This window comes from Hyperolius riggenbachi, chromosome 5, assembly GCF_040937935.1.
Source record: "Hyperolius riggenbachi isolate aHypRig1 chromosome 5, aHypRig1.pri, whole genome shotgun sequence".
NCBI classification, from domain to species: Eukaryota; Metazoa; Chordata; class Amphibia; order Anura; family Hyperoliidae; genus Hyperolius; species Hyperolius riggenbachi.
In genome coordinates this window covers 180,128,224-180,143,193 of record NC_090650.1, presented here as the reverse complement: position 1 = coordinate 180,143,193, position 14,970 = coordinate 180,128,224, and positions in this window count along the sequence as shown.

Sequence of the window (14,970 nt, the reverse complement as noted above, 5' to 3'; positions counted from 1 at the left end):
TACCTTGGGATGTCCTCTTTGTAAAATGGGGTCATTTGTGGGGTTCCTATACTGCTCTGGCATTTTAGGGGCCCTAAACCGTGAGGAGTAGTCTTGAAACCAAATGTTTCAAAATGACCTGTGAAATGCTAAAGGTACTCATTGGACTCTGGGCCCCTTAGCGCAGTTAGGGTGCAAAAAAGGGCCACACATGTGGTATCGCCGTACTCGGGAGAAGTAGTACAATGTGTTTTGGGGTGTATTTTTACACATACCCATATTGGGTGGGAGAAATACCTCTGTAAATGACAATTTTTTGATTTCTTTACACACAATTGTCAATTTACAGAGATATTTCTCCCACCCAATATGGGTATGTGTAAAAATACACCCCAAAACACATAATACTACTTCTCCTGAGTACGGCGGTACCACATGTGTGGCACTTTTTTGCATCCTAACTGCGCTAAGGGGCCCAGAGTCCAATGAGTACCGTTAGCATTTCACAGGTCATTTTGAGAAGTTTGGTTTCAAGACTACTCCTCACGGTTTAGGGCCCCTAAAATGCCAGGACAGTATAGGAACCCCACAAATGACCCCATTTTACAAAGAGGACATCCTAAGGTATTCCGTTAGGAGTATGGTGAGTTCATAGAAGATTTTTTTTTTGTCACAAGTTAGTGGAAAATGACACTTGGTAAACAAAACCCAATAAAAATCATTTTCCGCTAACTTGTGACAAAAAGCTAAATCTTCTATGAACTCACCATACTCCTAATTGAGTACCTTGGGGTGTCTTCTTTCTAAAATGGGGTCATTTGTGGGGTTCCTATACTGCTCTGGCATTTTAGGGGCCCTAAACCGTGAGGAGTAGTCTTGAAACCAAATGTTTCAAAATGACCTGTGAAATGCTAAAGGTACTCATTGGACTCTGGGCCCCTTAGCGCAGTTAGGGTGCAAAAAAGGGCCACACATGTGGTATTGCCGTACTCGGGAGAAGTAGTACAATGTGTTTTGGGGTGTATTTTTACACATACCCATATTGGGTGGGAGAAATATCTCTGTAAATGGACAAATGTGTGTAAAAAAAAATCAAAAAATTGTCATTTACAGAGTGATTTCTTCTACCCATCATGGGTATGTGTAAAAATACACCCTAAAACACATTGGTCTACTTCTCCCGGGTACGGCGATAGCACGTGTGGCACTTTTTTGCAGCCTAACTGCGCTAAGGGGCCCAACGTGCAATGACTACCTTTGGGCTTTACAGGGGTGCTCACAATTTAGCCCCCCCCCCCACATGACAGGACAGTTAACAAACCCCACAAATGACCCCATTTTAAAAATAAGACACCACAAAGTATTCCATGAGGGGCATGGTGAGTTTATACAAAAAATTATTTTTTGTCACAAGTTAGCAGAAAAGGATACTTTGTGAAAAAAAACAAAAAACAACAATTTATGCTAACTTGTGACAAAAAACAAAATCTTCTATGAACTCACCATGCACCTCACGGAATACTTTGGGGTGTCCTCTTTCCAAAATGGGGTCATTTGTGGGGTCTGTCCTGGCATTTTAGGGCCTCTGCAATCATTACATGTATGGCCAGTATTTCTGCTATACTCCTTATATTGGGCATACAGGTAGTGCATTCTGGGCTGAAAGGAAAAATGAACGGCAAACATCCCTTCATTCGCATCGATCAATGTGGATGAACAAATATCTGCCAAAAAATGTGAAACAAAAAGAAAAGAAAGAGAGACATAGGAGCTGCCACCCCAAAAATCCAAACCCACCAGCTCGTATGCCCAGGCAATCCTGATTTATTCATCCACATTGATCGATGTGAATGGAGAAATCATTGCTTGAGTTCTTTTTTGATACAAAGTGCTTGCCAAAGCATATGAATCCCCAACACCACACCTTGGCCCATATGCCTCGGCAAACGTATCTTTTTTACTGTGGAGGAGAAATCTCGTCCTACAGCGCTGCATGCACCGATTTTGTGTAACCTGACAGAAGCGCAATGCTTCTGTCAGGATGCACCATCAGTGCTGCAGCTGATTGGTCGGTCGGTCGGTCGGTCTGGATAGAAAAAAGAGAGAAGAAAAACGAAAAAAACAAAACAAAAAGGAGGGGAAGGCGTCCGCCTGGACATAGGAGCTGCCACCCCAAAAATCCAAACCCACCAGCTCGTATGCCCAGGCAATCCTGATTTATTCATCCACATTGATCGATGTGAATGGAGAAATCATTGCTTGAGTTCTTTTTTGATACAAAGTGCTTGCCAAAGCATATGAATCCCCAACACCACACCTTGGCCCATATGCCTCGGCAAACGTATCTTTTTTACTGTGGAGGAGAAATCTCGTCCTACAGCGCTGCATGCACCGATTTTGTGTAACCTGACAGAAGCGCAATGCTTCTGTCAGGATGCACCATCAGTGCTGCAGCTGATTGGTCGGTCGGTCGGTCGGTCTGGATAGAAAAAAGAGAGAAGAAAAACGAAAAAAACAAAACAAAAAGGAGGGGAAGGCGTCCGCCTGGACATAGGAGCTGCCACCCCAAAAATCCAAACCCACCAGCTCGTATGCCCAGGCAATCCTGATTTATTCATCCACATTGATCGATGTGAATGGAGAAATCATTGCTTGAGTTCTTTTTTGATACAAAGTGCTTGCCAAAGCATATGAATCCCCAACACCACACCTTGGCCCATATGCCTCGGCAAACGTATCTTTTTTACTGTGGAGGAGAAATCTCGTCCTACAGCGCTGCATGCACCGATTTTGTGTAACCTGACAGAAGCGCAATGCTTCTGTCAGGATGCATCATCAGTGCTGCAGCTGATTGGTCGGTTGGAAAAAAAGAGAGAAGAAGAAAAAAAAAAAAAAAAAAAAAAAAAAAAAAGCAAGCAAGCAGCAAAGCACTTCAATAACATTAACTTTTTAAACTTTATTAAATATGTTCAAACCAAACAATAACATTGGTAACCAAATATTAACTTTTTTGCTTACCTGTTTTTTTTTTTTTTTGTTTTTTTTTACCTGCGAGCTGAGGATAAACTTCTCCTCCCCCATGGGTCAATGTGCAAAGTGCAAATCGCACAGATATGTGGCGAAGTACATTATGCATTCTGTCCCAAGTGAAAGGAGAGGTTTCTGGCAGGCCAGTGTATTTGGATCTCTCAAAACCTGATGTTTGGGTTCACACTGCATACTGGCCTATCCGGTCGGTCGAGCCCGCCGCACCGTCTCGCCCAAAATAGATCTTCAGGGAATACCACAAGAGTAGCATTCGGCCTAGTAATTAACTGCGTCGCCGTAGACTAACATGACTTCCGGGCCGACCCAAATTGCCGCAGAAGCCACGCAGTAACGTAGGCATGCACTAGCGTTAAGTCAAGCACTTCCGGCGTAGGGGGGGACCGCAAAGTGTGACTTTTGCTAGGCAATTTGCCCTAACGCATCGCGCCAGTGTGAAATAGCACTGAGAGACCCTTGTGTGCCTACTGCTGTGTCTGTAGTTCCCTAGGTTCTAAAAGTGTGCCTTCTCATGGTACCTCTCATAACACTCCCCTAGGCATAGGCCAGGCTGGTCAGGACAGCGGGGACAGTAAACGGGGGTGTCATGCCTTATTCCAGCCTTGCTGCAGACACGACATCTTTTTCTGGGGTTGCGTTGAGTTGGGGTACTGGGAATCGGGTAGGCGTAATGCCTTCCATGCAGCCGGCTAGTTGCATTTGGGGGTTGGGCTCTGTCACCTTCTGGATAGAGGAGTGCCGAAACAATGTCTTCCTGGAATTGAAGGAAAGATCCAGTTCTCCCAGCCTTACTGTAGAGAACAAAGCTGTTGTACATCGCCAATTGAATTAAATACACAGACACTTTCTTATACCAGCGTCTGGTTTTCCGGGAAATTAAATAGGGCCCTAACATCTGGTCATTGAAGTCCACCCCTCCCATGTTGGCATTATAGCTGTGGACGGCGAGGGGCTTTTCAATGACCTCTGTTGCCCGTGTAATTTGTACTGTCGTGTCTGTGTGAATGGTAGACAGAAGGTAAACGTCCCTCTTGTCCTTCCATTTCACCGAGAGCAAGTCATCGGTACACAAGGCGGCCCTCTCCCCCCGTTGAAGTCTGGTGTTAACGAGCTGTTGGGGGAAGCCCCGGCGACTAGGCCGCACGGTGCCACAGCATCGGATTCCTTCTAACTTTAAGTGCTGAAAGAGGGCCACACTTGTGTAAAAGTTGTCCACATAAAGATGGTACCCCTTCTGGAACAAGGGTGACACCAAGTCCCACACAATCTTTCCACTGCTCCCCAGGTAGTCAGGACATCCGACCGGCTCCAATTTTGAGTCTTTTCCCTCATAGACCCTAAAACGAGATGTATAGCCTGTGGCCCTATCACAGAGCTTATACAGTTTCACCCCATACCGGGCGCGCTTGCTTGGGATGTACTGTTTGATGCCAAGGCGCCCGGTAAAATGTACGAGGGACTCATCTACACAGATGTTCTGTTCAGGGGTATAAGCATCTGCAAATGTGGATGACAGGTGGTCTATGAGGGGCCGAATTTTGTGGAGCCGGTCATAAGCTGGGTGGTCTCTTTCATGACAGGTGTCGTTGTCATTGAAATGCAGGAAGCGCAGGATGATCTCAAATCGCGTCCTGGACATGGCAGCAGAGAACACGGGCATGTTATGTATTTGGCGTGTAGACCAATAAGAGCGCAATACATTTTTTTTAGTAATACCCATGTTGAGGAGAAGGCCCAAAAAAATTTTAAGTTCGGAAACTTGGAGTGGTTTCCACCGAAAAGGCTGGGCGTGGCAGCTTTTCGGATGGGCGGTTATAAATTGTGTGGCATATAGGTTGGTCTCAGCCACAATTAAGTCAAGGAGATCCTGGGTGAGGAACAGTTCAAAAAAGTCTAGGGCCGATCCTAGTTCAACTGTCTCCACCTGGACTCCAGACTGGGCGGTGAAAGGGGGCAGTATGGGTGCGGCGGGATCAGGGGAATGCCAATCAGGGTTTGCCAGCACCTCTGGAAAACCAATGGGAGTACGGGCCCGTCTACTTGGTGGCTGCGGATCGGATCTTAATTCACGTACCACCGAACCAGTTTCTACTTCCAGGATGGTGTCCGCCACTTCATCAGGGTCTTCTGCGGAAGTACTGGTGTTGATAGGCCCAGGAGATGCTGCGCTGCTGGTGCATGCCTCACCAAGAAAAATCAGATCAGCGCCACTCTGCTGCCCTTGAGACTGATCTTCCGCCACCTGCAGTCCAGTGACATGGGGTGTGGTACGCCTGGCTCTAGCCGGGACCTCAACCTCGTCATCGGAACTATCGGTCTGAGAGCCACTGCTGTCTACAGGATTGTACTCTGAACCCGAAGATTCGTCGAATAAGTCGACCCAATCATCCTCATCCGACTGGTCCATGTACCTGTAGATGTCTTCATTGGAAAACCTCTTTTTTGCCATGGTGGCCTGCTAAATTTAGGAGGTATTCCTCTGAGACTACCCAGGAAAAGAGCACCTACCTAGCGAAAGGGAGTACTTGAGAGGTAGAAAGCTGTGGTCACTGAGTTTAGATAAAAAAAATCAAAACTGATGTTTACAGTGCCACAGCTTGTGTAGTGTTTTTTGCAGTGATCAGAAAAAAGAAATTTCTGTCACTGCGGTGGGGCGGGCTGAACGCAGTGCAGGCGAACGATCAGGTCTGATCGGGCAAACACTGCGTTTTTTTGTGGATCCTAGAGACCCTAATATAGATCTGACTGTGATCACTAATAATCACTTACAGATACTATATAGTACCAATGCTGATTAGCGACAGTGATGACGCTAATTAGTGACTGTGGTGCAGTGGGCTGAGCACTAACTGACACTAACAACCCTTTTGCTTAGATAACTGGCCTAACTGTTTGTTACCACTAGTGATACTAAAAAAGTTTTTAGATCACTAGGATAGTGATGGTGAGGGGGGGGGGGGGGGGGGGGGGTTGGGGATCAGAGAGCAATCACAAATAATCAAAAACAATCACGAGACAATTACAACACAATTACAGCAATCGGCGCAATCAAAGCCAATCACGGACCAATTGAATCCAATAACGTGACAATCAAAAACCAATTACGTGACAATTGAAGCCAATCACACGACAATCGATGCTAATCACAGGGCAAAACAGCCAATCAGTGGGCAATTGGCACAATCAAAACCAATTACGGGCAATTGAAGCCAATCACGCGACAATCGAAGCCCAATTACGTGACAATCGAAGCCAATCACACGACAATCGATGCCAATCACAGTGCAATTGAGACAATTGTAGCCAAACAAAGCACAATCAAGCCTTACAGACAGGAGATAAGATACACAATGGCAGGGGGGAGAATATACGCAATCAATGAACTAGGACGGTGTGGGGAGGATCGGAAGGGGTGGGGGGTGATCAGATACCCCTAAGGGGTAGTTGGGGGTCTAATCTGATGGATAGGAGTGACAGGTGGTGATAGATGGGTTATTGACGGGTGATAAGTGGGTGTTTACAGGGAAAAACAGATGTAAACAATGGACTGCTGATGTGATCAGGGGGGGGTGTCTCGGAGGGATCTGAAAGGGTGGGTGGGTGATCAGAAGCCCCTAATGGGCAGTTGGGGGTCTGATCTGATGGGGGGCAGTGGCAGGTGGTGACAAGGGATGATTGACAGGTGACGGATAGGTGATTGACAGCTGATCAGCGGGCAATTACAGGGAAGATAGATGCAGTATACGGGGGGAGGGGGGGGGGGGATCTGAAGGGGTGGGGGGTGATCAGATACCCCTAAGGGGCAGTTGGGGGTCTGATCTAATGGGGGGCAGTGACAGGTGGTGACAAGGGATGATTGACAGGTGACTGATAGGTGATTGGCAGCTGATCACTGGGGAGATAGACAGATGCAGGGGAGATAGATAGGTTCAGTATACAGGGGGGGGGGGGGGGGTCGGGGGGAGATCTGGAGGTGTGGGGGGTGATCAGATACCCCTAAGGGGTAGTTGGGGGTCTGCTCTGATGGATAGGAGTGACAGGTGGTGACAGGGATTGATTGATGGGTGATATGGGGGTTGGTTGGGTCTGATCTGCGGGCTGCAGGGGGGTACAGGGGGGTGTCTGATGGGTGCTGCGGGTGATCGGGGGGTCTGTGGGGCTCCTAATGTGTGCGTGTGTGTGTGCTTACTGTGCCTGCTCTCCTCGCTGGTGGTCGATCGCTAAGTGTGACCACCAGCGGGAGGCAGGCAGTATAATACAGTTTGTTACGTAAACAAACTGTATTATACCTGTTCTATTGGCCGATTTGAATTTTTACAGCCCGCCGGCGCTGCTGATTGGCCGGCGGGCTGAAGTCACATGGGGGCCGAAGAGTGTGACGTAGCGATCGCGCGGCTACAGCCGCGCGATCGCTCGTTAATTAGGCTGCAGCCGGCGACGCAGTACTGCGTCGCTGGTCCTGCAGCTGCCACTTTGCCGACGCACGGTATAAGCGTGCGGTCGGCAAGTGGTTAATGTGCCTACAGCTCCTGCGATTACATTAATGTACTGCATCTCCCAGTGTGCATTGCAGTGGCCAGGGGGACAGGACACTTCCACTAGATGTAGTGTAGATGGGGGCAGCCTACAGCATACAGGGACAGGGATATGGGTGCTTTGCTATCTGTTTGAGCAGGACTATTACTTCTAGGTTTTTATCGATTTATATAAGAGTAAAAAAAAAAAAAATCTTTAAAACACTTCTTTGGCTTTGGTTTGTATATAATAAAAAGGTTTTATTAACTTTACAGCTCCCCAATATTGCTTTAAATGTGTACATTAGAAGAAAATGGAAAACGCAGGTCGCGGGTCTGCGTCTGGTGCGGGTATCAAATTCAGCTGAAAGCGGGTTGGGTGCGGGTAGTGGTTCTGCGGGTCGGGTGCGGGTATGAAAAATTGGACCCGCACAGGCCTCTAGTATGCAGTGACTGGTATTACAATACAATGTGCAGCTGTCACACAGGTGCAGTTAAAAGGTATGCACGGATTGGTATATAAAACAGCGTGCTGGCACACAGGTGCAGTGAAAGGTATGCAGTGACTGGTATTACAATACAATGTGCAGCTGTCACACAGGTGCAGTTAAAAGGTATGCACGGATTGGTATATAAAACAGCGTGCTGTCACACAGGTGCAGTGAAAGGTATGCAGTGACTGGTATTATAATACAATGTGCAGCTGCAGCAGTCACACAGGTGCAGTGAAAATGGATGCACTGAATGTGCTAGGCCTGGCACAGTATAGCAACTAGCAAGGGCCAGCTGCCACAGACAGGGCTGTATATGCAGTGCCAGTGGGCCACAAAAAAAAAAAAAAAACACATCACAAGAACATTATCTCTCAAAAGAGCTGTTTTGAGATGTTTTTCAGAAAATATAATACACAGATAGATGTTCAGCCCCTGCGCTCAGGATAACTGGTGATGTACCGGGTTCAGCTGCTCCCCTATGCACGTGGTTCCCCAACCACACAAAGGTAAAAAAGTAACTCAATAGAGGTATAACCATATTAAATACTGGAGAACAGGTTATTTAATGTGCATTTACCCCTTTAAGGGGGAGCAAAGGGTGCCAATATCCTTAACAACCAAACAAGGGAACCAATTTCTCACAATGCTTCATAATTTATTGATTCAGTATACAAACCCCACAATAAACAACCCCTACCCCCCTAAAAACAATGCCTATATTGGATTGGAGCGCTCCCCATTCACACCAACACATGCACATGCAAAATTAGGCCTGGTCAGCACAAACAATGCTCAGTTTGAATAGCAGTTCAAGATCTATCTAGTTTTCTTTGCAACATCACATTTATTAATGGAATTCTGTTTGAGATCTAGGCAGTTTAATTTCCGCATCACAGTTCCATATATTGTTTTAGGGCCCGTTCACACTGCACGCGTTTCCAGCCGCGTTTTGGAAACGCGTGCAGGTGGCCAAAACGCACGACATCAGACATTGCATAGAGTGCAATGTCTGATGTTCACACTGCATCTCGTAGTGCATTTTTTTCTCTCCTCTCTTCCTTACGGAACAGCCTACACCCAGGGGAGGAGTCAGCCACTTTTTCTTTTTAACACTTTCCTTTTTACAGGGACCCTGGTACACAGTCCTTCGTCATTATTGCTTCATAGCCAACTTTGAACTATCGTTTCTAGACCATTATTTGATCATTCATATATCATTCTCAGCAACATTTCTTGATTATATTTTAATTCATTTTTTATGCGTTTTTGGAACATTTTTCGGTCATTTCTAGTTCATTTTTAGATCCTTTTTATGGCATTTTTGAAACATTTTTAAAGCAGTTTGAGAACATTTTTAAAACGTTTTTTGAGCATTTTTTGAGCATTTTCTGAGCATTTTTTGAGCATTTCTAAGACAGGATTTTTTCTCATCCATCCACTGCTATCCTATGCAGTCTAGATGCAACCAACATGCATACCTCCACCTATATCACAACATATATTTCGGCATTGGTGCAACCTATCTTTCTTGCAATACCAATACCCCAACTACTTAAAGTGGTGTGAATGGTGTGAATGGGGAGCGCTCCAATCCAATATAGGCATTGTTTTTAGGGGGGTAGGGGTTGTTTATTGCGGGGTTTGTATACTGAATCAATAAATTATGAAGCATTGTGAGAAATTGGTTCCCTTGTTTGGTGGTCAATAGAGGTATAGGGTGCGCTTAAAGAGATACTTAAGTGAAAATAAAAGAATGATTTTTACTCACCTGGGGCTTCCCTCAGCCCCCTGCAGCTGTCTGGTGCCCTCGCAGCCTCGCTCCGATCCTTCTGTCCCCGCCGGCGGCTACTTCCGGTTTCGGCGACAGCTGCCGACAGGCTGGGAACGCGAGTGATTCTTCGCATTCCCAGCCACAATATATCGCCCCCTATGCTGCTATTGCGAAGCCCCAGGTGAGTAAAAATCATTTTTTTATTTTCACTTAAGTATCCCTTTAACCACTTGCCGACCGCACGCTTATACCGTGCGTCGGCAAAGTGGCAGCTGCAGGACCAGCGACGCAGTACTACGTCGCCAGCTGCAGGCTGATTAATCAGGAAGCAGCCGCTCGCGCGAGCGGCTACTTCCTGTCAATTCACGGCGGGGGGCTCCGTGAATAGCCTGCGGGCCGCCGATGGCAGCTCGCAGGCTAAATGTAAACACAAGCGGAAATAATCCGCTTTGTTTACATTGTACGGCGCTGCTGCGCAGCAGCGCCGTAAGGCAGATCGGCGATCCCCGGCCAATCAGCGGCCGGGGATCGCCGCCATGTGACAGAGGACGTCCTGTCACTGGCTGCACAGGACGGATAGCGTCCTGTGCAGCCCGGATCACTGGGGGGACAGGTAGGAGAGGGAGGGGGAGGGAATGTCGCCGCGGAGGGGGGCTTTGAGGTGCCCCCCCCCCGCAACATGCCACCAGCAGGAGCGATCAGACCCCCCCTGCACATCATCCCCATAGGGGGGAAAAAAGGGGGGCGATCTGATCGCTCTGCGTGCCCGCTGATCTGTGCTGGGTGCTGCAGAGCCCACCCAGCACAGATGCCATCAAACAGCGCTGGTCCTTAAGGGGGGGTAAAGGGTGGGTCCTCAAGTGGTTAAGGACTAATGAGACCTTATACAATAAGTAAAGTACAAAAATATTTAATCATATTAATAAATAAAACTGATAATGGTATACAAATATATACACAAATGTGAACTTCAATATGCAGGATCCTGCTCATATCTCATCATTTACACGAACATGCACACTCCAGCACACTGAAAAAGTTCCAAGTGTATGCTTCTTCTGTTGCTGTAAATAGTGCTGTATTTCATTTGCCTACTTCAGCCCTAAGAGACAACTTGGTGTGTCAATGAACTATCATATGAGCCGTGTAGGCATATAAGTTCCAGATCAGTCATAGGCTGGATTTAGTGTTAAAAGTAAGAGTGGTCTGTACAGCATAAGTGATGCTTCGTTCAATATTCGCAGCTTACCCCCTCTGTGGCTTGCAGTATGACACTTCAGAGGATACTTGATGCGGAGCTTACCACCGTGTAATCAATGTTTGTCATGCGTAAATTCACCCATCTATCATCCAACAGACCAAGTTTGAACCATAGTTGGGCAGAAAAGTTGCTTGTGTGTATAGGAGACGCTTGTGTGTATAGGAGACGAGGGCGACAGGTCGCCCGTGAGTATGGGCCGTTGCACGCGCGCGCACCCCGAACTGTTGCCCGTCGCTCATGTCGCCATGCGATTGAAAGTTTCAATCGCATGGCAACAGTCGCCGCCGCACCTCCGCAACTGTCGCTAGTCCGCGTGAGTACGCGGACTAGCGACAGCAACATGATAGTAAATAAACGGCGCTTCCGGCGGGGGGAGGGACAACGGCGACAGCTTCCGTCGCATCAGTTGCCAGGTCCCTCCACCGTGTGTATGCGGAGGGACCTGGCTACTAGCTGTCGCCAGCATGTCGCAAGCACGCTCCCGTGTGCTTGCGACATGCAAAAAAGTTGCCCGTGAGTATGGGCCATTAGTGAATAACTGTGCACTGTGTATCAGCATGCCTCTGTCACTTGTGGGTGTCATCTTCTAAAGTTAAAGTAAACCTGAGGTGAATAAAAAAAAGCAGTGGCCCCTTCTCACCAGTCTCCCCTCACTGCTGCCACTGTAGCCCCCACTCTGCACGTTCCCACATGGCTGTGTGTAGCAACTGCCACCAGGAGCTTACTGGGTACATGCAGTTACCAATGTTTTCCAACCATGCTCTCAGCCAGGGCTGCTGTGCTCGGCCATTCGGGAGCGCTATCTGCGAGCGTGCGGGTAGTTGGAAGGGCATGCGCCCTGCTCCAACTGAAGCCAGTTGGAGCTGTAAATGGGGGCTACTGCAGCATGGTGGAGTAAGTCAGCCACAAAAAGGGGCCTCTAAGTGTCTGATGATCTAAAAAAGCAACAGGTATCCACAACGTTTAAAAGATTTTTGTTCACTTCAAGTTCACTTTAAGCTTTCGAAAATGTGCTAGATGTGCTAGATGGCATAGTGGTTAGCGCTCTTGCCTTGCAATGCTGGGTTCCCGGTTCAAATCCCAGCCAGGTCAACATCTGCAAGGAGTTTGTATGTTCTCCCCGTGTCTGTGTAATAATAATAATAATAATAATAATAATCCGAACATTTGTATAGCGCTTTTCTCCTGTCGGACTCAAAGCGCTCAAGAGCTGCAGCCACTGGGACGCGCTCAAGAGGCCACCCTGCAGTGTTAGGGAGTCTTGCCTTGAACTCCTTACTGAATAGGTACTTGACCTAGCCAGGATTCAAACCCTGGTCTCCCATGTCAAAGGCAGAGCCCTTAACCAGTACACTATCTAGCCACTGTGTGGGTTTCTTCCGGGGACTCCGGTTTCCTCCCACATTCCAAAAACATACAGATAAGTTAATTGGCTTCCCCCTAAATTGGCCATAGACTATGATACATGCACTACACGATACATGAATAGACATATGACTATGGTAGGGACTAGATTGTGAGCCCCTCTGAGGGACAGTTAGTGACAAAGACTATATACTCTGTACAGCGCTGCGTAATATGCCAGCGCTATATAAATACTTAAAATAAAAGAAATAAATAAAATAGATACAATTCAGCAGATACAGAGGCAGTCATGCCATATTATTGTCCATCTATAATATTGTTATGTATTTATACAGTACTGACATTTTCTTTAGCACTTTACAGAGTACATAGTCATGTCATTAACTGTCCTCAGAGGAGCTCACGATCAAGTCTAATGTCTTGCCGTATCATTATGTATTTATTTAGCCTGATAATTTCTGCAGCATTTTAGAGAGTACATAGTACATAGTCATGTCACTAACCTTTTATAGTGGAGCTCGTAATCTAATCCTATCATAGTCATAGTATAATGTTCTGTATATTACTATTATATATTTATACAGCACTGAGATCTTCTGAAGCACTTTACAGAGTACATATTCATATCACTGATTGTCCTCCGAAGAGCTCACAATCTAATCCCTTCTACAGTCATAGTCTAATATCTCTACAACTAGTCTACCTAAGCCCATTTAAAAATGGGCTCTAGGTAGTGAAATTACCGCGCCACCGCTGCCAGTCAGTGCGCACGCGAGCACACGGCGGCCCTGTTCCCTGGCCCGACCTCCCATCCCAACGGCTGTCTGCACATGCGCAGTACAAAAAAAAAAAAAACACGGATGGACAGACTGGGAAAGTGGATAACGCAGGGACAGTTGAGTTTTATTGTATATGATTATTGTGTTTGGAATGTTGGAGGAAACCAATTTGCTTGGTTGAAACACACACAAACATGTGGAGATCATACAGTGCAGCGAGAAAGTATTCACAGTGCATCACTTTTCCCACAATACAGCCTTATTCCAAAATTGATTAAATTATTATTTTTTCCCTTAGAGTTCCTCACACAACAGCCTATAATGACAATGTGAAACCATTTACTTGAGGTTTTGGCAAATGTATTAAAAATAAAGATTGAGACAGCACATGAACATTAAGTGTTCACAGCCTTTGCCACGAAGCTCAAAATTGAGCTCAGTCAGGTGCATCCTGTTTCCGCTGATCATCCTTGAGATATTTCTGCAGCTTAATTGGAGTCCACCTGTGGTAAATTCAGTTAATTCGACATGATTTGAAATAGCACACACCTGTCTATTTAAAGAGTAACTGTCAGGCAAAAACAAGTAATTTTGATCTATGTTCCCCTGTGTTAAACAGTGTGGAAGGAAGCCAAATATCAATACTGAAGTTAAAAAACTCTCTTACTTTATTGTGGGCTGAATAGCAGCCTTCCTTATCTCCAGGCTGTTTAGGAGGACGCATCAGACTGTAAAAGCCACAGTCAGCCTGCAAAGCAGTATGGGAAGGTCTTACTTCCTCTCTACTGCCCTCCCTGCACCACCCCTTCATTTCCCTATCCAGCCCTGCTGCAGCCTCATTGGCTGGTCCCTCTCTCCTTCCCTCCCCATCCAGACACCCCGAGTGACAGCTGCAGGCTGCCTGCGGCAACCCCCCCAAATCCTACCCATATCCCCCCCCTCCCTCCCCCCGCGAGTGACACCCGCGATCGGCGGCACCCACCCCCCGCGAGTGACACCCGCCCGCGATCAGCAGCACCCCCCCCCCCCCGAGTGACACCCGCGATTGGCGGCACCACCCCCTACCCCCCCCCCCCCCGCGCGAGTGACACCCGCGATCGGCGGCAAGCAAAATGACTGACTTCGCAATCGCAAGCAAAACGACCGACATTGCAATCGCAAGCAAAACGACCGAGATCGCAAGCAAAACGACCGACATCGCAATCGCAATCAAAACGGCTGACTTCGCAATCAGCCGCAAAACGACCAACATTGCAATCGCAAGCAAAACGACTGACATCGCAAGCAAAACGACCGACATCGCAATCGCTCGCAAAACGCCTGACATCGCAAGCAAAACGACTGACATCGCAATCGCAAGCAAAACGACTGACTTCGCAATCGCCCGCAAATTGAATGACATCGCAATCATCCGCAACCCCCCCCCGCGACTGACAACGCAATCGCTCGCACAGCTCCCCCCACCCCAACTGACAGCGAGATCGCATGCAACCCAGACATGATCGCTCCCCGCTGAGTGCCTAATACACACGATGCGTTTTCCCGCTCGAACTGCGGGTCGATTAGATTATTTCCAACATGCTCGATTCGGATTTCGATCGTTCTTGCCGTCGATTTGGCATAATTAACATGTTGGAAATAATCGAATCGATCCCGATTGACCCGCGGATCGAGCGGAAAAACGCATCTTGTGTACCAAGCATAAGACCAGAAACTGGTAGGAGTGTCTGAGGGCTGGGACTTGGGAGGGCTAATGTATAAT